The sequence below is a fragment of the Hyla sarda genome, chromosome 2 (genome assembly GCF_029499605.1).
Source record: "Hyla sarda isolate aHylSar1 chromosome 2, aHylSar1.hap1, whole genome shotgun sequence".
Lineage (NCBI taxonomy): Eukaryota > Metazoa > Chordata > Amphibia > Anura > Hylidae > Hyla > Hyla sarda.
The window spans coordinates 168,271,028-168,295,145 of NC_079190.1; positions in this window are offsets into that span (position 1 = coordinate 168,271,028).

A 24,118-nucleotide genomic window follows, 5' to 3' on the forward strand; every position below is an offset into this window, starting at 1 on the left:
TCCCTGACTCACTGGTGCCAAGAGCCATTGAAGTTGTTGCTAGGGGCAACAAACTTACCGCCAAGGGATTGCCGGTCCGACGGGAGTGTTTAGCAAGAGTCTCCAGAGTTGCCAACGTGGTGGGAGAGGAAGAGTGCCAGGTGTCAGTGGCACCTGTTGTGGATGATGATAATGAGGCACAAGTGGCTGCAACCCCGGAAAAGGGGGACACTTCATCTAGAGAGGGAGAAGAGCTGGGTCGAGTCTCTGACAGAGGACCAGAGGATGTCTCAAGGTCTAACAGCGAGAGTGAGGAGACCGCTGTCAGTAAAAGGTCTCGGAAAAGACGAGCTGGCCTTGGGAAAAAACTGGAGCAGATCCAGAATCTGGAAGAAACCCTGCAGATGGTTTCTGTGAAGTTGTTGGAGAAAGAAAAAGAGGTACATCGCTTGACAGAGGAGAGGGACAAATCCCTTGCTGACTTTAAAAAAGAGCAAGAAGTGAGGCTTTAGCTGGAAAAAGTCATGGAGCATCACAGAAGTGAGTTTGTGGCTCTGCAGGATGAACTGTCCCGCTCCCAGGGTCTTGTGACCAGCAAGGAGAGTGAAGTGCAGAGTCTGGCCAAGCGGATGTCATTCCAGGAAGAAGAAGTGAGTCTTCTACATGGTGCATATCAGGCTCTGCAGAGTGATCAGAAGGCTAGCCTGGTAGCCATGGAAAAAATAGAAAAAGAGAAGAATGAAATGAAGATGGAAGCTGAAGCTCTTGCCAGCAATCTGGAGAGTGTCTCTAAAGCTAAGAGACAACTTGAGGAGGAAGTCAAGGTGAAGAATGCCCTTGCACATGCTCTTCAATCTGCAACATGAAAACAAGAATTTGCAACAGGAGATCTCAGATCTATCTCAACAGATTGGTGAGAGTGGAAAATCTATCAATGAGTTAGTGAAGTCCAAGAAACAGTTGCTGGACAGTGAGAAGGTGATCTCCGCACAACTCAAGAGTGAGCAGCTGAGATATATAAAGCTGGAAGATGACATGAAGATCTTAAAAGAGAGCCTGGAAGCGCAGAACGAAACGCGCAGAAGGTCCCACGTAGCTGCCTTGGTTTTGCTGGGAGCGCAACTCTACGAGCAGGTGGCTGTGCTGGCGGACAATGAACAATTGAGGAAACAATTGCTGTCTTTGGAAGATACTGTCAGGGACTTGACAGAGTTACTTGACAGTGAGAGGATGAAGTCCGCTAAGCTCCAGTGTAAGCTGCGAAAATGTGAGAAAAAGGAAGAAGACCAGGAAGTCCTAAAAGTGAGCAGAGACCAAGATATGGCGGAATTGGCTCAAGAAAGGCTTCTGGTGCCGAAGTTACAGGATACAGTTATGCTTTCTCTGATTGCGAAAAAGTCCTCTAAAGCTAAGATTGAGGTGAAGTCTCCTGAAGCTAGGACTGAGCTGAAACCTGGTGGGAAATCCTCTGAAGTGAAGATTAAGGAGAAGAGAGGTGGGAAATCCTCTGAACCTGAGCAGACCAAAAATTCTGAAGGTAATGCTGAGGCAGAGAAATCCTCTGAAGCAGAAGCTAAACCAGAGTCAACCTCAAAAGCTGTGAGTAAAGAGAATGGCACAACTGAAGCTACAGGTGAAGAGAAGAGTAAGCCTGAAGAAGCTGCAGTAGTAGAAGCTGATTCTACACAAGAATCTGAAGGAGCCAAAGACTCTGAAGCCAAACCTGAGGAAGCTGGTGCCCCAGAAGAGAAAGTTGGATGGGATGAGATGGACCCGTGTCAGAGGTCCTCTGACGGTACAGAGAACAAGACAGTGGTTGGTGAAGCCACTGAGGCCGAAAGATTCTCTAAAGCAGAGGCAGAGGTCCGGCAAGCAAGAAGAAGACAAAGGTTAGAAGCATCGGTCCTCTCACTCCTTAATTTCAAGAACCTTGCCCACACCAGGGGGAAGAACCTGGTACTGGAGTGTGACCGAGAGACTTGCAATTGGTGGCTGGTAAAAGTCCGGAAGAAAAAAGTCAAGGACTTCAGAGACTGTGGGACAAAAGTTGTCCAAGAGAAAGGAAAGGCAGATGGTTTCTGCCTTTCAAATACATGTGCTCCTTCCCGGTGGTCTGAGCAAAGGGGGGGGATATGTGGCAGTGTGGCAAGGAAAGGGTGTATTTCCTTGGCTCACCCTGCAGAAGCTCTCACCTGCTTCTTAAGTAATGAGGCAGGAAGGAAGGGAAGTGTATATGAGATGGAGACTCAGTGTAATGGGGGCTCTTCCTAGGAGACAGCATGTGGGCTGTAGGGAAGAGACAGAGGCTGCTGAGGAGTACACAGCCCGAGCTGAGTGGCTCAAAGAGAGTGACATTGTGAGTAGAAGGTTGCAGGGGGACATATGTTTAACCGGCTGAGGGAAGCTCAGCGGTTGTTAGTCAGGACAAGCTGGTCTGTTTAGTCAGTGACCAGACGGTCTATGATTTTGTTTTGTTCCTGCTTTTTGTTTATTTCTTACCCTGCAACCTGTCTAATAAAACTGGCAAGGTGCCAGATTTGCATTATAAGCGTTTGTTTGCTGGTTTATTGAGAAGAAACGCATCCTGTGGCGTGGTCAAGGCTGATCCCAGAGCTAATCCCCAAGACGGATCGTCACAATATATAATATATATATATATATATATATATATATAATATATGTGGAAGTTAGCTGTGAACACAGCTAATTGAATTTGTGGGAGGAGTCTGGCACCACTATATCTACTAGGGTCCCGAGCAATAGGTTCCTCGTGGTGTCAGCGGCGTTTGCTACAGTGCGCGTCACTTCCGGCAGGATTCATCTCCATCTCACGTGTCAGGTAAGCGAACAGCTGGGCGGCTGAACGCCGGTCTTACCTTCCAGGGGTTGAAGCCTTCGTTCGCATCCAGGTACTAGGTGCGATCAGCGTTACTGTCCGGAGCAGAGCGCGCGCATGATCCCGCTCCCCTCACGTTATGGCCGCCGGCAGGACGGGGAGCGGGTTTGTGACGAGCATTTTTTGGCTTCGGGAGGTTCTCTGTGCGGGGTTGGGGAGGGGAAGGGGGGTGGGGTTTGGGGGATATGTTGATTGCAGGGGTATTGTACCTCTGGGCAGGTCCGCGGCTCGGGCTATGCAGCTCCTGGCTTGGGTGCGCTCTTGGTTCCTGCTGTTGCTATGGAGCCGGGGGAGGAGCATGTCGGGAGCTGCATACACACATCGTTAGGCTGAACATCCAACAGTAGGGATCGTATCCCTTGGTCGGTGTCACAGCGTGTACTGTCATTAATAGTATATACACTAAGAGTATACATAGATTGGCTATGTATAGGATCCAGTCTGCACATGGAGACAACATAAAAAAAAAAATTAAAAAAAAGAAATGGTCGACTTCCCTGATGTATGGCAGGCCCGTTTACATCAGGGAATTGTCGCACTTAATCAGGTTGGGGTTACGCTGCCCCTTGGGTCACATGCAGTTACAGGTTTCCGACTGGGATGTTATCCTAAAAAAAAAAAAGGGGGGGGTTTATGTAGGTCACATGGTTACATTTGTTTATGTGGATTACTTGTTGTTTCAGCTACAAGCGGCGGCGAGCTCGGCTCATGTGGTGCTTTTGAGGCTATACCGTGATTAAAGCGAAGCTGGTTATCTGGAAAATATATAATAAGAGGGGATTTCTTTATTTGATTTGCTTAGCTACGGTTAGTTATATTTTGTTTTATTCGCATATGTTTTTAGCAGGATTGCAGTACGGGTGACGGCTTTTTATTAGGTGTTTTCACAGGGTTCTCAGTTCAGCTACGTTAGGTCTCATGTTCTACTTACAATTTGGTTGCAGGTCCGCGAGACGTACCCTTGTGTTTTTCCCGTCGCATCCTCCCTTCCGTGACAATCGTGGTAGGGTATCATCTGCTTATGGCTAGTCTACCGTTCCCAATTTATGATGTTGATGTTAGGTTAGCATGTTTATAAAAAAAAAAAAAACTCATACGTATTTTCTGCTGTCTTTTTCTTAGGTAGTTCCTCGGTCATTCCTTCCTTTCCACCTACTTTCTCGTGTATATCTGAGGTAGCTTAATTTGTTTTTGCAGGGGTAGGCACACGGTTAAAACATGTTTTGCACATGAGTCACCTCTTTTTCTGCTGTTTTAGCTCACGGTTCACGAGTTGTTCAGGGTATTACTTTCTTGAAGGGGGGGGGGTCTCTGGTAGTTGCTGTATGGTAGTAGTTTTCGTCTTCCAATTTCTGAGGCGGATTATCGGATAATCCTCGACTTCTCAGCCTGTCTTGCCAGGGCGGGTACATTAAAGGGCATGCTGGTAGAGGTGGGTTGCCCTCGTCAATCCTCGCGCCTTGTAGTCCAGCTTAGGTTATATAGATCAGTTCACTTGTCTTGTCTTTGTCCACTCCTAAAGGCAGATTGTCTTTCTTTTCTATGGGAGACAAGGGGCTATAGTCGTCTGCCCTGATAGTTGTCATTGTCATTCTTAGGTGATGTTTCTGGTTTCGGACAGCATGGAAGGAGCGGCCGCTCCCCCTTCACCCGCCAGGTCATCTTCAGCGAGAAGCGTACAGTCACTTAGGACCTGGACCGTTTCTAGGATAACAGCCGAATTACGTCATCGGGGGATTCCTTTCCCTGCAACGGCTAGAAAGGCGGAGCTATATCGTATAATGTGCTCTCAAGGCACCCCGGGGTCTCAGGATCAGACAGATCAGGGGTCTGTTGCGCTGGTCCAGATCCATGCTATGCTCAACTCTCTTACTACATCTATGCAGAATGTACAGGACAGATTAACAACTTTGGAGGCTCGTCCTGCCCCCGTGGTTCCGGCTGTAGCTTCCGGGTCCACTGCAACTTCAGCGCAGGGCATTCCTGCGCAGGTGGCAGGCTCGTCAGGGTCTGCGATCGGTCAGGCCTCTCTTGTTGTCACGGCACCAGCGGTCTCCTCTGTGCCTCCTGCCCCACAAGAGTCGGGCACGGCGTCATTAGGGGTCAACCCCGCGGCGGGGATCGCAGGCACAGGTACGTCTGCTCCAGCTGTTACTCTAATTCCTGCGCACTTCATACCGGAAGCCATCAGGAGGGATATCCTAGAAGGGAAAGATGTGAATTTGGCTTCCCTTCTGGTGGCTTCCCAGCACGTGCTTGATAATAAAACGTTTGCTTGCGGTGAAGTTTCCGTAGTGGTCAAGGCAAGGGATCCCAGGTTAAACAGGAAATTAAATATTCCCGAGTTTGTACTGGCATTTGGCCTTTATAGAGATGTTGTGTGTGCGGCCAGTCCTAGCAGGAGAATTGAGCTTGACCAGTATCTCCATAAATTAGTCGATCTCGGGTACAAGTACGGAGGCTCCGCCTTCTATGACTATCACCGTTCATTTTCGGCACAAGCTGCAGCCACGCTGTTCCAGTTTCAACAAACCACCAACTGGGCGGTACTTGATACCGAGCTATTTTGCAGGCACTTCGCCGGACTTAGGGCACCACTTTGTGCGGTTTGTCAATCGTCCACACATGTGAGAAATTGGTGCCCTAGTGCGGTTGCCAGTACTTCAGCCACCGAACCCACTGGCTTGCCTAAGACTCAGACGGGACCATCTGTGGATAAGTTGGGCAGACCTGTGCATTATCTTGGTAATGCACAGATTTGTAATAATTTTAACTTTTCTTCATGTCGCTTTAGTCAGTGTAGACTGTTACACGTCTGCTGTATTTGCCACCGTGCCCATCCTAAAAGCCAGTGTCCAAAGAAGGCAGGGGCAGATGCATGACTAGGCGGCATTGACACTCAAGTCCTCAGGGATTATCTGGTCGGTCATCCCCGTCCGGATTTGGTCGATTTCCTATGTGAGGGTTTTGATCGTGGCTTCAACACCGGCATGGTATGTCTCCCTCAGGAAACATACGAATGTAGGAACCTGCAGTCAGCCACAGTTAACCCGGAAACAGTGTCGGAACTCTTGAGGATTGAGGTCCTTAAGGGATTTGTTATTGGTCCTTTCCACATGGCTCCCTTCAATCAATGGAGGGTCAGCCCTATTGGAGTTGCTCGTGGGAAATTTTCTAATAAATTTCGCTTAATTTATGATTGGGCCTGGCACCTGGATGTCTAAAGCAGACATCTCAGATGAGTTCAAGCTGTTGCCAATCCGTTCCGACCTGTGGCAATGGCACAGCCTCAGGTGGTGTGGGCAGTATTATTTTGCCACCTGGCTCACCTTCGGGTCTAGAAGCAGCCCATGGTTGTTTAATACATTTGCAGCCACACTTGAGTGGTCTTTGATCAATCATTGGTCCTGTACAAGTGTATTACACTACCTGGATGACTTCCTGCTTCTGGAAAGTCCTGGCTGTCCACCTGGGGATCTGCAGACTTTGCTGTCAGTTTTCAGGAATCTCAATGTCCCAGTTGCAGATAAGAAAGTGGAGGGTCCGGTCACTTCCTTATCATTCCTAGGCATCATCTTGGATTCAGTTAGGATGGAAGCTCGTTTACCTCAAGAGAAGCTAGAGCGTATCAGGTCTACGATTCATAGTATGTCCCGTTCTCCAGTCTCCAATAGACAGCAATTACAGAGTCTGCTAGGTATGCTCAACTACGCCATGAGGATCATCCCACAGGGCCGGGCATTTGTCTCTAGGCTATTAGCCCTTCTGCCAGCAGCACCCGATGCCGATTCTCCAGTGGTCATGGACCAGGCAGCCAGGGCAGACTTAGCCATGTGGGACCATTTCTTGGCGGCATGGAATGGGATTTCCATGTTTATCCCTAGAGCAAGCCAGGACTCTCCGGTTGTGGTCACTGATGCGGCAGCCTCTACGGGTTTTTCCGCGATCTTTGCGCCTCACTGGTTCTCGTCAGCCTGGCCTTCCGAGATCTTACGGTTACCTGAATACACTACCACTTCTGATCTTTTCATGATCATCCCCATAGTGGCAGCCGCTGTTACGTGGGGGCATCTGTGGAAAGGGCAGACAGTGGTCTTTTACACGGACATTACAGCGACACGAGACATAATCTGCAAGGGAAGGTCGAAATCTCTTATTATCATGTCCTTCCTTCGCAGATTGACTCTTACCGCATTGCAGGGGGAATTCCATGTTCAGTGTGTGCATATTGATGGAGTCAGGAATGTGGCGGCTGATGCCTTGTCCCGTTTCAAATTCCAGGTTTTCCACGAAGCAATGCCAGAAGCAGATGCAGTGGCTACTCCAGTACCCCATGTCAATTCTCTAACGATGGACTAAGTAAACTTTACTTAGGGGCCCTTGGTCTTATAATTTAGCTTGGAACACTTTTCAAAAATTTCTAGATAGCCACCCCACACAATTTCCTTTTGATCTTCAGTACATTCTCACTTTTGTCGTGTTTTGCCACTCATCTTTAAAACTATCCCACAACACCATACGTTTGTATTTAGCCGGGGTCCAACATTTCCGCTCCTTGAGCTGTCCTAATCTTCCATCTATTCTGTGCGCTTAAGCTATTATGGGTTCCTCAGACCAGGCGAATTTACAAAGACTTCGTATAGTGCTCACACACTTCTTCTTAAACATCTATCTCCGGCAGGCTCAGGGTTCACGTTAAAGTTAGAACATTCTAAAATTCAACAGGTTAGTATCTAACCTATCATCAATTACTATGCAACTAACAACCCCTGGTGTCCTATTACAGTGCTCCGGAAGTTATTGGCACTTCTGCATAGTAAGAAGGCAGACTCACCTCTGCTCCCATTTCCCGAGCAGCCACTGTCATCCAACGACTTCGTTAGACATGTTCGTATACTGGCACGAAACATAGGCATGGACCCCAGTACCATTTCCAGCCATTCCTTCAGGATGGGGGCAGCCTCCTCGGCTTCCAGGCATGCTATACCCGCCCATATCATTAAACGGTTAGGTCGTTGGAATTCCCCTTGCTTCCAGAGGTACATGCCTGACCCACAGAGGGAAATAGCCAACGCCTTCAACCAGCTGACAAATGTTTAAACTTCTGTTATATGTATTAATAAATGATCTTCACTACATGTCGGTGTTTTGCCCCCTTCTTTTATAGGCTACCTCGGTCGGCCGGCCAGGCACACCTCAGGCTGGTACAGGTTAGGGAGTTATTCATGTCAGGTCTAACATATTAACTTGACCACAAGTGGAAGTTAGCTGTGAACACAGCTAATTGAATTTGTGGGAGGAGTCTGGCACCACTATATCTACTAGGGTCCCGAGCAATAGGTTCCTCGTGGTGTCAGCGGCGTTTGCTCCCACCACTCCCGCCCCCTTTTTCTTTAAGGTTATGTATTTTATTTATTTTATTAAGGGTAGCCCCCTTCTTTTATAGGCTACCTCGGTCGGCCGGCCAGGCACACCTCAGGCTGGTACAGGCTAGTGAGTTATCCATGTCAGGTCTAACGTATTAACTTGACCACAAATATATATATATATATATATATATATATATATATATATATATATATATATATATATATATATATATATATATATATAAATATGGCTATAACACTGCACACACTGAACTTTTACATTGATCATTGTTATCCCATAGGATAACAATGATCAATGATTTTGCAGCTTGACTGCTCATGCCTGTATCTCAGACACTGAGCAGTCATTCGGCGATCAGACACATAGGAAGAAGGTTGGGGCCCTCTTTGTGTCCGACAGCTTTTTGGGACATTTCGCCTCGACGGTCCTGAACAGCCCACTGAGCTAACCGGGGGTACTGTATTTTCACTTTACATGTGGCGATCAATGGTCAGCTGCAGACTATTGTTTACTATGGTCCATCTGGCTACTGTAAAGCACATTTCTCTATGTTCCTAATAGAGCAGAGCAGAAGCATAATTATATAATTACAATCAGAAAAAAACATATTTCAGCATCTGTCTATAATCAGAAAAAGTTAATCTGAAAATCCTGTAATTGCGTAAATTATAAATACTATAAACAATGTGGTCTCCGTAGGTGGAACTTTTTTTTTTCAGTGCATCCCATAGATGCTTTATCTAATTTAAGTATTAATAGAAACATTTTATATATATATATATATATATATATATATATATATATATATATATATATATATATATATATATATATATATATATATTGAGGTGGATTTACACCTTGAATTCGCTCAAACCTGCTGGACTACCGTATATACTCGAGTATAAGCCGAGTTTTTCAGCACGATTTTTCGTGCTCAAAACACCCCCCTCGGCTTACACTCGAGTGAACTCTCCGCCCTCAGTGGTCTTCAACCTGCGGACCTCCAGAGGTTTCAAAACTACAACTCCCAGCAAGCCAGGGCAGCCATCGGCTGTCCGGGCTTGCTGGGAGTTGTAGTTTTGAAACCTCTGGTGGTCCGCAGGTTGAAGACCACTGTGGCCTTCGACATCATCCAGCCCCCTCTCACCCCCTTTAGTTCTGTACTCTCCTCCGCTCGGCGCTGGCCCGTTGCTGAAGGACTGTCCGGTGGGGAGGTCGTCCGGTGGGATAGTGGTTCCGGGCTGCCATCTTCACTCTTCTCCGCGCTTCGGGCCCTGCCCCGGAATAGTCACGTTGCCTTGACGATGACGCAGAGGTACGTTCATTACCAACGTCCCTCTGCATCATCGTCAAGGCAACGCCTCTATTCCGGGCCCGGAGCGCGGAGAAGAGGCCCCCCGGTGAAGATGGCAGCCCAGAACCACTATCCCACCGGACGACCTCCCCACCGGACAGTCCTACAGCACCGGACCAGCGCCGAGCGGAGGTGAGTACAGAACTAAAGGGGGTGAGAGGGGTCTGGATGATGTCGAAGGCCGCAGTGGTCTTCAACCTGCGGACCTCCAGAGATTTCAAAAACTACAACTCCCAGCAAGCCCGGACAGCCGATAGTTGCCCGGGCTTGCTGGGAGTTGTAGTTTTGAAACCTTTGTAGATCCGCAGGTTGAAGACCACTGTATCAGACATTGACAAGCGGTGATGATGATGACATGTGGTGATGATGACAAGGGGATGATGAAGGGGGGGGTGGGATGATGACAGGGGGATGATGAAGGGGGGGGGGTGTGGGATGATAAGGGGATGATGACAAGGGGATGATGAAGGGGGATGTGGGATGATGACAGGCGGTGATGATGAAGGGGGGATGATGAAGGGGGGATGATGAAGGGGGGATGATGACAGGGTGATGATGATGAGGGTGTTAATGACAGGGGTCTGGATGATGACAGGGGGGGATGATGTATTTCCCACCCTAGGCTTATACTCGAGTCAATAACTTTTCCTGGGATTTTGGGGTGAAATTAGGGGCCTCGGCTTATTTTCGGGTCGGCTTATACTCGAGAATATATACGGTAAATACAGAACATAAAATTAGTCACAATATCTGTAATCCTTAATTATATTTCTCCCCTGTGTATATATGTGCCCTAGACTGCCTACGCAAAACCTGGCGTATGTTTGGTATTTTTTATAATTTTTTATAACCTTTCTTTTTCTTTCCTCCCATAGGTATGAGGAGGTGAACAGCATGCATTGGACCATGCTGGACACTGGAGACGCTTTTTTATTTAGTTTTTATTTTAATATATTTTTTTACCTCTGGCACTGACTCATCACCATCTGGGAAACTGAGCACCTTTTTCAGGCCGCGAGCGGAGATTTGCAGAAGTAGAAGCAAAGATGGGTACGTGGATGCCCGGATGCCCCTCCCCGTTATGAGCGAATCGAGGGACCGTCACCTGAATGGTTGTCCATTCATGGTGGCGGAACAGCGGTATGTATATCGGAACGGTTTCCCGTCCTGAGACAACGCTCCGGAATTAGGGGACATCCCCATCCCCACGGTGCGCAGGTATATCCAGTTAATACCTGCACAGATGCGAAGGGAGAAGTGCCTGCCGGCTAGGTTTGCCAGGTCCCGAGATGGCGCACAACGGGTCCGAAGAATTAGCATGCATGCGCGGACCCACACATGTGCCTATGTTTACTATGAAGTCACTTCCGGCGAAGACCGTAAACGAAGACAGTGTGGAGATACTGTACCTGACGTTCTCGTGCATCTCAGCAGAGGCGATATGCGAGTTGGAGCTCCCCCCCCCCCTACCAGAAAGGTACACTTGTCACATTTATACACCAATTATGATTTTTGAGGATTATGTACGGACTGTTTGCTGTTTTATATTTTTACACACTATGCTTTTTCATATGCAACAGGAGCCCTACATGTGTGTAATGTTTGTTTTATGCTGTTTCCTATGATCATACTTCACTGTACCGTACTTCACTTAATTGTAAACTATCACATTGTTAATTGTACTACACCTGTGTATTATATAAACCTCCCACTATGTACCATTCACTGCTTGACAAAGGCCGTGCAAGATGGCTGAAACGTCGCTCCCTTGATGTTTGGTTGAATAAAGCCTCACACTGTTCACTGGAATTTGAGTGCTGCTGTTTTTCTAAGTGTATACATACATATATATATGAATGAACAATATCAGAGAGGGAGCTAGGCACCGTGTTTCCCTATGTGGGCATGCAGCTCTTGAGCAGGAAATAATACAGTCCCTTGATGCTCAGATGCGGTGCAAGCGTGGAGATCCGTGACTCAAATACAAAACAATGTAGAAAGAAAACGCTGTGACTCACCACCTTGTTGCTTGTCTTTATTACCGTGTAGACATCTTACAACCGGTATGTAGACATCGGGCTGTGCTGGGGGGGGAGAGCTAGTTTTGCATCATTTGCATCTTCCGTATGAAGCATCATTTGATGCGAAACTAGCTGGTCGTCTTGGAACCTCCCCGCACCGTCCACACGTTCCTCTCTCCCCCCAGCACAGCCCAATGTCTACATACCGGTTGTAAGATGTCTACACGGTAATAAAGACAAGCAACAAAGTGGTGAGTCACAGCGTTTTCTTTCTACATTGTTTTGTATATATATATGTATATATGTATGTATATATATATATATATATATATATGCAGGAAAGCAGCACTCCAGGAGAAAAAAAGGGGTGCACGGGTGCCTACTGTGTCAGGTCCAGGTTGGGGACCCCTCCAAAACACAAAGTCAAAATGAACAGTGGCACACCAAGTGTCAAAAAAGAAAGGTGGTTTATTCAAAAAAAACGTGTTAGGCAACGTTTCAGCTGGCTCACCCAGCCATTTTCAAGCCACTTGAAAATGGCTGGGTGAGCCAGCTGAAATGTTGCCTAACACGTTTTTTTGAATAAATCACCTTTCTTTTTTGACACTTGATGTGCCACTGTTCATTTTGGCTTTATATATATATATATATATATATATATATATACATATATATATATGTTTCTAATGTATATATGTACATTCATGTATATATGTATATGTGCGTGTGTGTGTGTATATGTATATATAATATATATATATATATACACACACAGGTGATACTAGAAAAATGTGAATATCGTGCAAAAGTTCAATTATTTCAGTTATGCAACTTAAAAAGGTGAAACTAATATATGAGAGACGCGTTACATGCAAGGCAAGATAGTTCAAGCCGTGATTTGTAAAAATTGTGATAATTATGGGTGGCTTACAGCTCCTAAAAACCCCAAATCCACAATCTCAATTAAAATATTACATGCAATCAAGAAAACAAGGATTATACATAGAACAAAATCGGAAAAGTACCGTATAAGCATGAATATGTACTCAGTACTTGGTTTGGTCCCTTTTTGCAGCAATTACTGCCTCAATGCTGCGTGGCATGGAAGCTATCAGCCTGTGGTACTGCTGAGGTGTTATGGAAGACCAGGATGCTTCAATAGCGGCCTTCATTGTTTGGTCTCCTGTCTCTCATCTTTCTCTTGGCAATGCCCCATAGAATCTCTGTGGGGTTCAGGTCAGGCAAGTTTGCTGGACATCAAGCACAGTAATCCCATAGTCATTAGTGTTGAGCGCGAATATTCAAAATGCTAATTTGTACCGCAAATATCGTACTTTGCAATTTCGCAAATATTTAGAATATAGTGATATAAATTTTTGTTTTTTTATGCAAATTTGTATGCAAATTAGTATGCGAATATTTATGCAAATATCAGCACTTCCAGGCTTGACTCTGATCCCTCCCTCCTTTTAGGTGAAATATATAATTGCACATGCGCACTATGAAAATGTAATAACAAATTTTCGTATGGAAAAAAAAGGAACATAGCGAATATGCATATTTTGTGAATATAAGACGAATATTCATCCATATATTTGTGAAATATTGCAAATTTGAATAATGCTCATGCCGCTCATCACTAATGGCCATTGAACCAGGTTTTGGTGCTTTTGGCAGTGTGGGCAAGTCCTGCTTGACCATGAAGTCAGCATCCCCATAAAGCTCATCTGTGGAAGGAAGCATGAAGCATGATTAGCTCCTCATAGTACCACAACAGCTCCACAAACTGGGCCTTCTGAATTCTACCACATTGTCCCCCTCAATATGAGGTGAAAATCCCGTATTTTCAAATTTGGTGAGAGGTAGCAGAGCTCGAACCTCCACTCAATCATCAACTGTTGCAATATGCTAGCGATATGTTACCACATAGAATATTACTTTAACTTTTTCAGCAATTTGTGCTGCAGTTGTTCTTTTGTGGATTCTGCCCTGATGTTTCAACCTTCAGTTTCCTCTCACATCAATGAGCCTTGAAATCCCGTTTGTTACGTACCAACCACTTTATACCGAGATCACCAGCAACTATATAAGCAATAACACTCATGGCCTACTTTTTGACCTGACATGTATTTCCCATTATATTCATTAGAGTTTAAAATTAATTAATAATAAATAAATTGACAAGTAGGATTTACAGTAAATAGCACAAGAAAGGAATTGCCGCATGAATGAAGATATAGTTTTGATCTCTGTAAAGTGCCAATCATAACCAATTTACCCATCTGCACATGACATTATGCAGTGGATGTTCCAGTGGTCAGACTGCACCCATACATAGAGTATGGCATATTCTAGTGGCATGTCATAAGATATATCGATTTATTTTATAAACATTATTATAAATATTATTTTACAAGTATTTATTCATGGACCCCTCCTACATTTGAGCACAAGGTGGGAAGGAATATTGAAGCTTCCTCCCGCCTCCTTTGCAAAGGACATTTACATCTTAGCAACAGAGGCTAATTCTCCCTGTATTTCTGGAATGGCGTCACTGATCCGTAAAGTTATACATAATTTTAATCAGGATAACCTACACTGTAACATTGCATCAGATGTTTGTCACTGAGTACAGATAGGATTTATATATTGCAGTGTGTAGTGTCGTGTCGCACTACACATGAAACTACATGCGGCACTATGATGAGTTTTAGGGTAGTCAGTTATTATTGCCTTGGGGCAATTGTGATTATATTAATATTGTGGTCCTGAGAACCCCCCCCCCCATGTCGGCAATCAATTCAGATCGACAATTGGCGGTGATTCCTGGTCAATCGGGTCCCCAGTGACCCAGAAAAAAAGGGTGATAGGTGCCGTCCGAGACAACACCTATCATTCTTTAGCTGCAGGAGTGAGGTGGCACTGGTGCCACCTCACGATCATCCTGATTTGTCTGCCGTTACTGGCCAAGGAATCAGGACTCCTGCTGTAGGGGTGTCTCTAATGGCACCCGCTCCGCAAATCCTTAAATTAGGCTTCAAATGCGCATGGTGCTCTCTCACTTCGGAGCCCTGTCGTATTTCAAGGAAACAGTTTAGGGTCACATATGTGGTATTTCCGTACGAAATTGCTGTACACATTTTGGGGGGCTTTTTCTCCTTTTAGCCCTAAAAGGTAAAGTTGGGGGTCTACTCCAGTATGTTATTGTAAAAAAAAATTTACACTAACATGCTGGTGCTGCCCCATACATTAAATTTTCACAAGAATTAAAAGGAAGAAAAGACCCCCAAAATTTGTAATGTAATTGTAAAATGCTCTGCGAGTGCAAAACAAGGCTCAGGAGTGAGAGCACCATGTACATTTGAAGTGATGTGCACACGGGTGGCTGATCGTTACATCGGTTATTACATAAACCCACAAAAAAAAAACACCCACATGTAATAGGAAAAAAAGACCCCCCCATAATTTGTAACCCCATTTCTTCGAGTATATAAATACCCCATATGTGGACGTAAAGTGCTCTGCTGGCACACTAAAGGGCTCAGAAGAGATGGTGCACCATTGGGCTTTTGGAGAGAGAATTTGGCTGGAATTGAAGGCACTTCCACTACTAGTAATCAAGTTTCAGTATCACCTGGATAGATAGCCTTGCTTCAGAGCATCTCCCCTGATAGCAGTTGTGCACAATGCTAGTGAGCATTCATATAGTAACGTGAGGAAGAAAATACAGGAGCCAGCACTCACCATCCAGGGGTCACTTTATTGCGGGATGCGGTGCATGAATAAAACATCAGAGGGCAGGGTTTAGAGGGACGGGGTCTCGGGACAGTAGTGTTTTGCGCTTCACCTGCGCTTCCACTAGCCGATACCTCGATAGTATTGGCTAGTGGAAGTGCAGGTGACACGTGAAACAGTGATGTCCCATCCCTCTCAACCCTGCCCGCTGTTTTATTGATGCACCGTATCCCGCAATAAAGTGACCCCTGGATGGTGAGTGCTGGCTCCTGTATTTTCTTCCTCAAGTTACTGCATTTACAAAGCCCCCATGGTGCCAGAACAGTGGACTACTCCCCCCAACATGTGACCACATTTTGGAAACTTCACCCCTCACGGAATGTAATAAGGGGTGCAGTGCGCATTTACACCCCGCAGGGGTTTGACAGACTTTTTGAACAGTGGTCCATGAAAATAAAAAATGTAATTTTTCATTTGCTCAGCCCACTGTTCCCAATGGGGTCACATGTGGAGGGGGGGGGGGGCACTGTTCTGGCACCACGGGGGCTTTGTAGATGCACATGGACCCCAACTTCCATTCCAAACTAATTCTCCAAAAGCCCAATGGCGCTCCATCTCTTCTGAACATTGTAGTTTGCCCCCGGAAGGCACTTTGCATCCACACATATGGATATTTCCATATTCGAAATGGGGTTACAAATTTTGGGGGTATTTTCTCCTATTACCTCTTGTAAAAATTATAAATTTGGTGAGGGAAACAGCATTTTAGTGGAAAAAAATTTCATTCACACATCCGACTTTACTGAAAAGTCATCAAACACCTGTGGGGTGTTAAGGCTCACTTGTACCCCTTGTTACGTGCCATGAGGGGTGTAGTTTCCAAAATAGTATGCCATGTGTTTTTTTTTTTTTTGCTATTATGGCACCATAGGGGCTTCCTAAATGTGACATGCCCCCCAAAAACCATTTCAGCAAAATTCACTCTCCAAAATCCCTTTCCTTCTGAGCCCTCTACTGCGCCAGCAGAACACTTTACTTTCACATATGAGGTATTTCCTTACTCAAGAGAAATTGGGTTACTTATTTTGTTTTGTTTTTTCTCCTTTTACACCTTGTAAAAATTCCAAAACTGGGTCTACAAGAACATGTTAGTGTAAAAAATTAAGATTTAGAATTTTCTCCTTCAATTTGCTGCTATTCCTGTGAAACACCTAGAGGGTTAAAAAAAACTTTCTGAATGTCATTTTGTATACTTTGAGGGGTGCAGTTTTTATAATGGGGTAATTTATGGGGTATTTCTAATATGAAGGCCCTTCAAATCAACTTCAAAACTGAACTGGTCCCTGAAAAATTTTGAGAAAAATTAGAAATTTGCTGCTGAACTTTGAAGCCCTCTGATGTCTTCCAAAAGCTAAATGATGCAAACATAAAGTAGACATATTGTATATGTGAATCAATATATCATTGATTTGGTATGTCTATTTTCCTTACAAGCAGAGAGCTTCAAAGTTAGAAAAAATGCTAAATCTTCTAATTTTTCAGAAATGATGCAAGTATCGACAAAAATTTACCACTGTGTTAAATTAGAATGTGTCACAAAAAGACAATCTCGGAATCAAAATCATAAGTAAAATCATCTCAGAGTTATTAATGCTTAAAGTGACAGTGGTCAGATTTTCAAATAATGCTCTGGTCCTTAAGGTCATACTGGGCTTGGTTCTTAAGGGGTTAAGCTGACATCATCATCAAGCTCCTCCTCATCATCCCTACTACGCCTCTCAGTATGAACTTCTGATGTCTGATCATGGGCTCCTTGCTATCCCTCAGCACATTCATCATGATTCCTTACAATCTCACAACCACCCCTACATCCACCAGTCCCATTAGTGTTATACTTTGCCACTGCTTTCCCCTTCACCACCTCTGCAACACATGCCAAAGACTGACAGTCCTCCTTGTGGCTAATGCTAACATTCTGCTTAGACTGTGATGATGGAACAGAATGCCTAGGATTGTCATGTCCACCACATTATGTATTTGTAGACAACGAGGAATCCACAAAAACCTTGCTCAACAGCATATTGTCAGACTCTTTTTCCTCCTCTTGTGAAGACCTTGAACAAGACAACCAGTCCACAAGGGCTGTACTATCCTCCAAAACCCCACAACTCCAGAAGATAGTGACAAATTTTGCTTGCTGATATGACTGCAACTACTACCACTAGGAACCTGGCTGCTGCTGCTACCTGTGCTGGTAATGGTACTGCCTAGCAGAGGACATGGCAGGGGTAGGCTACCCTGTCCAACAATTCCTTTATCAATTTTGGAGGTTAGCTTTATGTTTTTGGTTTATGATTTGTCACTCTCCTACAAGTAAATATTTATTCTCAGCGCTTTCAATGTGTATTTATGTTAAATGCATGTAGATATACTGTATGTTTGTATAAACCCAGAAAAGAAAGACTACTTAGCTTTAGATGTCTATTCTGCATTCATCCTCAATGCTTTTTAAATGCGTATTTATGTTAAAATTATGTAGAAATACTATGGGGGAGATTTATCAAAACCTGTCCAGAGAAAAAGTTGCCCATAGCAACCAATCAGATTGCTTCTTTCATTTTGCAGAGGCCTCTTTAAAAATGAAAGAAGCGATCTGATTGGTTGCTATGGGCAACTGGGCAACTTTTCCTCTGGACATGTTTTGATAAATCTCCCCCTATATGTTTAAGTAAACTATTATTTGGCCGGAATGGTTATTCCACATTCACTCTCAACTCTTTCACTGCCTAGTTATGTTAATATTTTTGTTTCAACCCAGAAAATACCCATAACTTGGCCTTAGATGGCTAGTCTGTGTTCACTCTCAATGCTTGGTTATGTTGAACACAGGTAGAAATACTATGGCCCAGATTTATCAATATGTATGAGAGAAAATGTGGAGTGATTTTTTCCACAGCAACCAATCACAGAATCAGCTTTCACTTTACCAAAGCTTGTTAGCTGAGCTGTGATTGGCTGCTGTTGAAAAATCACTCCACTTTTTCTCTTACACAGTTTGATAAATCTGGGCCATAATATATGTTTGATTAAACCCATAAACTACATGTAACTTGGCCTTAGATGGCTATTCCTTGTTCACTCTGAATGCTTTTTGATGTGTATTAATGTTAAAATACATGTCAGCCTACTGCTTTGATCAGCTTACTAGGTATTGTAATGTGATAGCATTTATGGGTTTGTTCTGCTGTTCTGGCACCATGGGGCTTCCTAAATGTGACATGCCCCCCAAAAACCATTTCAGCAAAATTCTCTCTCGAAAATCACAAAGTTGCATCTTCCCTTATAAGTCCTGTAGTGCACCCGCAGAGCGCTTTACATCCACATATGAGGTATTTCGATTCTGGAGACAAATTGGGTTAAAAATTTTAGGGGGCTTTTTCTCCTTATTACAAGAACATGTTACTGAACAAAAATTGAGATTTTGAGCTTTCTCTTACACTTTGCTGCTATTCCTCTGAAACACCGAAAGGGTTAACAAACTTTCTGAATGTAATTTTGAATACTTTGAGGCAGGGGAGTACCTAGAGCATGTGGCACCCGGGGCGGACCCTTTGTTTGGCACCCACCACCCGCACCCCCCCCCCTTTAATTACACCCCTACCCCCCTTAATTACACCCCCCCTTCCCCCCTTTAATTACACCCCCTCCCTCCCCTCCCCCCAGGGGCGGACTGACAACACTCGGGGCCCTCGGACCAAAAAAAAGCAAGGGCCCTTGCTTCCTCTGCAGCTCGTCAATCTTCTGCCACGCTCCTATTCCACCCAAATCCCACACACACAACAGACTAAAATGTATATATGGAAGAAACACTTTAACGTAGGTAAATTTCCATGACCAATAATACTGGTATACAAGGAATAAATATATACCACTACTCAATAATTAGATAATACTGCCATACTGTACTGAATAAAACCACCATACACAGACCAGTATACTATAAAGGATCTGTTTACAATATAAGTGATTATATGCAGGACCATATGGCGGTAGATATCAGCTATACACAGGATGCTTATACCATATAAGCTATAAGTTACATTTTGGGACTCACAATTACGTCTTTTCTGATCAGTGGCGTCCTCTTTCCTTTTCTTCTCCGTCCGGATCTGCAGGAAAAACATGTCAGACTCTGCATTTTCCATGTGCTCTCCCCTCCTCTACAATCTTTCCATCTATAGACCCACAAACTGTAATAATGCCCTCCTTGGTGTCCTGCACAGAAAAAGGGCATGTAGGTAGGTAGCCAGGTAAATAGGTAACTAGGAAGGTAGATCAGGGAGCCAGATATGTAGGTAGGTGACATGTTAGGTAGGTAGGGGACTAGCTAGGTAGTTAGGCAGCCATATATAAAGGCCAGGTATGTACATAGTTAGGTAGCTGGGTATATAGGTAAGTAGTTAGGCATCCAGGTATAAAGTTAGGTAGCCCCCCTTCCCTGTAGGTATAGGCAGCAGAGTTAACCCCTCCCCTTCCCTGTAGGTATAGGCAGCAGAGTTAACCCCCCTCCCCCAAAGGTATAGGCAGCAGAGTTAACCCCATTCCCAATAGGTATAGGAACAGAGTTAACCCCCCTTTCTCTTTAGGTATAGGCACTTATTCTGACATCCACTGCTCAGGAAGGGGCATGTCTGAGGCAGCACTGAGTCTGCCCTTACTCTATGCACCCACTTTCTTACTGTATCTGCTTTGCTGGGTCTCTTCATCCAATCACTGCAGGCTCCTCTCTGAAAGGAGTTTTATAGACAGGACAGGAGTAAGCACAGAGAAGAGAGAGAAGTGCTGGTCCTGCTCTCACTTCCTCGACTTTGCTCAAGCCAGACAGGTTTATGTCCTGAATGATATGGGCATCCCTAGTGCTCTTTTTTTTTTTTTTTTTTAAAGCCATGATTTCTATAAAAAGGATATACATTTTTTATTAAGTATATTAGAAAGGTTAAAGGGGTACTCCACTGGAAAAACATTTTTTTAAATCAATTGGTGCCAGAAAGTTAAACAGATTTGTAAATTACTTCTATAAAAAAAATCTTAATCCTTCCAGTACTTATCAGCTGCTATATGCTCCACAAGTTCTTTTATTTTTGTATTTCCTTTATGTCTGACCACTAGTGTTGAGCGGCATAGGCCATATTCGAATTTGCGATATTTCAAGAATATATGGACGAATATTCGTCATATATTCGCTAAATTTGCGTATTCGTAATATTCACGTTTTATTTTCGCATATGCGAACATTTGCGTATGCGAAAATTATCATATGCGAAAATTATGTGCTATATTCGCGAAAATTATGTGCTATATTCGTGAATTCGCGAATATGCAATATTCGCGAATAAAATTCGCATTGCGAATATTCGCGAGCAACACTACTGACCACAGTGCTCTCTGCTGACACCTCTGTCCATTTTAGGAACTGTTCAGAGCAGGATAGGTTTGCTATGGGGATTTGCGCCTACTCTGGACAGTTCCTAAAATGGAGAGAGCACTGTGGTCAGACAGAAAGGAAATTCAAAAAGAAAATAACTTCCTGTGGAGAATATAGCAGCTGATAAGTACTGGAAGGATAAAGATTCTTAAATAGAAGTAATTTATAAATCTGTTTAACTTTCTGGCACCAGTTGTATTAAAAAAAAATGTTTTCCAGCGGAGTACCCCTTTAATGTTTTGTCAAGATGTACAACATGTAAAGGAAAAAAAAATATTAAATTTTCTGTTGACACATTCCTATTAAAACCTATTTGTTGTTGCAGTTAGGATGATCTTCCCATTTAAGGTACAATACTGATGCTAGAAGTTTTCAACAGATAATTCCAGAAATTATTTCACTCAGTAAACCCCATATTTGCACTTTACTTTTTCTCTCTCCATTTTCTCCTTTTCACCTATTCTTCTCTGTTGTATTTTTCTTATTTTTTGTAAATCCTGTGATTTTTTACATGTGACGTTTACACATTTTACATTTCATCTTTATTGTTTCTCTACAAAATATTAAAGGGGTACTCCGGTGAAAACCTTTTTTCTTTTAAATCAACTGGTGGCAGAAAGCTAAACATGTTTGTAAATTACTTCTATTAATCCTTCCTGTACTTATTAGCTGCTGAATGCTACAGAGGAAATTCTTTTCTTTTTGGAATGCTCTATGATGACATCATGAGCACAGTTATTATGATAGTAATAATGCTTTATTTATTTATGTCCTTATTGGGATTTGAACCCAAGTCCCCAGCACTGCAAGGCAGCAGTGCTAATCACTGAGCCACCATGCTGCCCTTAGCATACCTCTGCTATGCATGGTTGATAAAATGGACAGAGATGTCAGCAGAGAGCACTGTGCTCATGATGTCATCAGCTAATAAGTACTGGAAGGATTAAGATTTTGAAGTAATTTACAAATCTGTTTAACTTTCTGCCACCAGTGGATTTAAAAGAAAAAAAGGTTTTCACTGGAGTACCCCTTTAATTCTTCTTCTTAGATATTTGCATTTAAAAAAAAAATGTTTACAATAGATCATGTCCTAACTCCATTTTGGGTTTTGGTGTCTACGAATGGTGCTGGTGATTGTAGTCCATGCCAATACTCTGCAATGTTCTGTGACACACAGGTCCTCAGATGTTGTTTGTTGTTATTCAAATGTAAGACCTGAAATAACCAAAAATATTACTGGGTCAACAATTTCATAAATATAAAATAGCATTCCACCGCTGACCCATGTTTTATCTCTGCTCCTGGGAGAACACTGCTCTTTACAATTCATACGGTATATTCTGTTTGTAGCTTTATGAAGTTAAGATTTAGAGGCAACTGAGAAAAAGTCTCATTTATATTTCGAGTTGAAGGTTTAAAGTTTGCCTGAGTAATCGGTGGATACACCTTCACTTTGAGTAATCTACAACGTACATTTTCATGGCTTTGATATAACTCACAGCCAAGTAATCATTCCTGTTTCCTGTCCTGACAGAAAAGATGCACCGCTCAGTATTAAAGATGCACTGATATCCAATGTTGACATTATTTACTTGCTTTTTAAGGTTGATATATAGGCTACAGCTTATATTATCATTTTAGAGATTTCTTAAAGGAGCAAATTGATAATGGAAAACTCCAGACAATTTACAGCTTTGATTCAAGTGTCTTTTTTATTCTAATATTCATCAATGCTATCATTATATCTTTTATTCATGATGGGAACTTTGAGCTATTTTTTACCTTGTGCTGGAAAGTTTGATCAAGGATGATATTGGAAATTATTTCCCCTTGTAAGTAAAAAATAGAAGAATACATTGATATTGCAGCTTTTTCAAAAGGTAATTTAGGTCATGTCAACATACAGGGGAGGTAAGATTCCGAAATATAAATGTGACACACTCCTATGGTAACACAAGAAGAGCATTCCTGCCACCTCAATGTTATCTGTTGCTGAAATATTACCATGATAAAAACAGATAAAAATAGCTACTGTAAACCTGATTTAATTATTTAGTAGAGCGTGTATTGCGAAAGAAACGTGTATGTATGTATATATATATATATATATATATATATATATATATATATATATATATATAAAAGCCAATAGCAGAGACACATTCAGAGGGCACAATCAGTCTGCTTCATATGTGTGAGTGGGGAAGAAGCTTGTAAAGATGAACATGACAGCCGGTAAAGTTAAATATAGTACTACTGCGGGTGCTAAGCTTCAGATAGCTAGACATAATGCAAAATACAGTAAAAGAATAGAAGCTTGCACTCACCGGTCCTGTCGAATATTTAATAGTTCATACTGTCATTCCGTTCCGACAGGGAGACTTCATTGATGCAGGGTGCTTAGAGGCAAACAGCCGCTTTTTCACACAATAGGTGTGTGCTTCTTCCGGCCTCTTGAGGCCGGAAGAAGCAGACACCTATTGTGTGAAAACGTTGCAGGACTATATAAGTATATACATTCAATTTGAATAATTTTAATTACAAAAGGGGTGACAAGGGGCTTGCTAAGGATGAGGACCCCACCTAAACCTAGGGGCTTTGACTTTGGGGACCTCACCACAAGGCAATAAATGCAATCCGGTGCCGGGACACCACAACTGCTACTATAAAAAGACTATAGTCACAGCATATAACCACAGAGACAATAATTATGCAAAAAAGTGTATAACCTTTATTAGAGTGATTATTAAAAACACATAAAATGGAACAGATACAGACAGATAAATATAGGCGGCTCAAAAAAGTGGTGTAAGACTGAGTCGCAATATGAATAACAATTGATTGGACAGGCACCTTAATGGATATATACAAAAAACTGCTTTGGAGTCATATAGAAATGACCAATATATAGGCAGGTCTACCCACAGGGCTATACACCAATATGAATATATAAGCTATTCACATGACAAAGGGGTTACCCATATGGAAATGCAAATCCACATAAACAGATGAGGTGCAGTGTTGCCAATACTATAAATGGGGCATTATGTTGTAGGGCACATAACTACTGCCAGTGTGTTGGCAGGTATCAGCCACCACAAACAATAGCCCACAATACAGGTAGGTATAAAACCGCACAACATCCGCGTGAAAGAACAGGAGAACCCTTCCACTGAGACCGCCACCCCAACGCCGTTTCGCATAGAGCTGTTTCACATTCCCTGAAGAAGCTCTATGCGAAACGGCATTGGGGT